The 2,759-nt window shown below is 41.0% G+C and overlaps 1 protein-coding gene across 1 annotated transcript in view; it reads left to right on the forward strand.

The window, feature by feature from the left end:
* LOC133555278 (keratin, type II cytoskeletal 8-like) overlaps positions 1–269 on the forward strand; it is a 7,234-nt gene extending 6,965 nt beyond the window's left edge. The window contains exon 9 of the mRNA XM_061904911.1: positions 1–269. This exon is cut by the window's left edge and continues 472 nt beyond it. The gene's annotated coding sequence lies outside the window, so the exon portion shown is untranslated.
* Positions 270–2,759: the final 2,490 nt, after the last annotated feature.

Genomic DNA, 2,759 nt, shown 5'->3' on the forward strand with positions numbered 1-2,759 from the left:
TCCTGTAGATGAGAGCACACTTGTAGTACCAGGACAGGAAGTGACCAGCACACGCTAACACTTCAGACATTCGGAGGTTCCTAAAATAAAGACGACGGCAATCTTTCCCGAGCACTGACATGTTAGCGTGCGTGACGGTCAGACCCAGCACCTCACTATTTCTGCTACCAAGTCGCCGTCATTTTGCATCAATTCCCGCTTTACTCTGAATGGAAAATTAAAACGTTTTGTTCCCGATCGAGTCTGGAATAAAGCTGAGTTTCGGTGTCTTTGGTGTCATTTTTTTTGTGTACATTTTTACTCCTACTGGGGCAGCACGGTGGTACAGGGGTTAGTGCATGTGCCTCACAATCAATCAATCAATCAATGTTTACTTTTGTAGCCCTAAATCACAAGTGTCTCAAAGGGCTGCACAAACCACAAAGACATAATCAGATCCAACATGGGCAAGGAAAAACTCAGCCCGACGGGACAATGAGAAACCTTAGAGGAGACCCCGGGCAACCAGTCCATAGTGGATCTAACATAATAGTGTGAGAGTCCAGTCCATAGTGGATCTAACATAATAGTGAGAGTCCAGTCCAGAGTGGATCTAACATAATAGTGAGAGTCCAGTCCATAGTGGATCTAACATAATAGTGAGAGTCCAGTCCATAGTGGATCCAACATAATAGTGTGAGAGTCCAGTCCATAGTGGATCTAACATAATAGTGTGAGAGTCCAGTCCATAGTGGATCTAACATAATAGTGAGAGTCCAGTCCACAGTGGATCTAACATAATAGTGTGAGAGTCCAGTCCATAGTGGATCTAACATAATAGTAAGGGTCCAGTCCACAGTGGATCTAACAAAATAGTGTGAGAGTCCAGTCCATAGTGGATCTAACATAATAGTGAGAGTCCAGTCCATAGTGGCTCTAACATGATAGTGAGAGTCCAGTCCATAGTGGATCTAACATAAGAGTGACACTCTAGTCCATAGTGGATCTAACATAATAGTGTGAGAGTCCAGTCCATAGTGGATCTAACATAATAGTGAGAGTCCAGTCCATAGTGGATCTAACATAATAGTGAGAGTCCAGTCCATAGTGGATCTAACATAATAGTGAGAGTCCAGTCCATAGTGGATCTAACATAATAGTGAGAGTCCAGTCCATAGTGGATCTAACATAATAGTGAGAGTCCAGTCCATAGTGGATCTAACATAATAGTGTGAGAGTTCAGTTCATAGTGGATCTAACATTATAGTGAGAGTCCAGTCCATAGTGGATCTAACATAATAGTGAGAGTCCAGTCCATAGTGGATCTAACATAATAGTGAGAGTCCAGTCCATAGTGGATCTAACATAATAGTGAGAGTCCAGTCCATAGTGGATCTAACATAATAGTGTGAGAGTTCAGTTCATAGTGGATCTAACATTATAGTGAGAGTCCAGTCCATAGTGGATCTAACATAATAGTGAGAGTCCAGTCCATAGTGGATCTAACATTATAGTGAGAGTCCAGTCCATAGTGGATCTAACATAATAGTGTGAGAGTCCAGTCCATAGTAGATCTAACATAATAGTGGGAGTCCAGTCCATAGTGGATCTAACATAATAGTGAGAGTCCAGTCCATAGTGGATCTAACATAATAGTGAGAGTCCAGTCCATAGTGGATCTAACATAATAGTGAGAGTCCAGTCCATAGTGGATCTAACATAATAGTGAGAGTCCAGTCCATAGTGGATCTAACATAATAGTGAGAGTCCAATCCATAGTGGATCTAACATAATAGTGAGAGTCCAGTCCATAGTGGATCTAACATAATAGTGAGAGTCCAGTCCATAGTGGATCTAACATAATAGTGAGAGTCCAGTCCATAGTGGATCTAACATAATAGTGAGAGTCCAGTCCATAGTGGATCTAACATAATAGTGTGAGAGTTCAGTTCATAGTGGATCTAACATTATAGTGAGAGTCCAGTCCATAGTGGATCTAACATAATAGTGTGAGAGTCCAGTCCATAGTAGATCTAACATTATAGTGAGAGTCCAGTCCATAGTGGATCTAACATAATAGTGTGAGAGTCCAGTCCATAGTAGATCTAACATAATAGTGGGAGTCCAGTCCATAGTGGATCTAACATAATAGTGAGAGTCCAGTCCATAGTGGATCTAACATAATAGTGAAAGGCCAGTCCATAGTGGGTCTAACATAATAGTGAGAGTCCAGTCCATAGTGGATCTAACATAATAGTGAGAGTCCAGTCCATAGTGGATCTAACATAATAGTGAGAGTCCAGTCCATACTGGATCTAACATAATAGTGAGAGTCCAGTCCATAGTGGATCTAACATAATAGTGTGAGAGTTCAGTTCATAGTGGATCTAACATAATAGTGAGAGTCCAGTCCATAGTGGATCTAACATAATAGTGAGAGTCCAGTCCATAGTGGATCTACCACAATAGTGTGAGTCCAGTGTAACCTGGGTGACAAAACCCCATTAAATATCCTCATTTAAATATCCTCTCAAAACCCCATTGAATATTCTTTCTAATTAAATATATTTATATCTAAATATCTTTTTACTTAAATATCCTTTCTAATTAAATAACCTTTCAAATCCCAATTAAATATCCTATTTATTTTCGTGGTCTTAGCTGTCTTTGCGTGCGTCATTACGTCACGCGGTCACATGACCTCGTGCGTCATTACGTCACGCGGTCACATGACCTCGTGCGTCACTACGTCACGTGGCCACGTGACCTATTGCGGGAAG

This window comes from Nerophis ophidion, linkage group LG06, assembly GCF_033978795.1.
Source record: "Nerophis ophidion isolate RoL-2023_Sa linkage group LG06, RoL_Noph_v1.0, whole genome shotgun sequence".
NCBI classification, from domain to species: domain Eukaryota; kingdom Metazoa; phylum Chordata; class Actinopteri; order Syngnathiformes; family Syngnathidae; genus Nerophis; species Nerophis ophidion.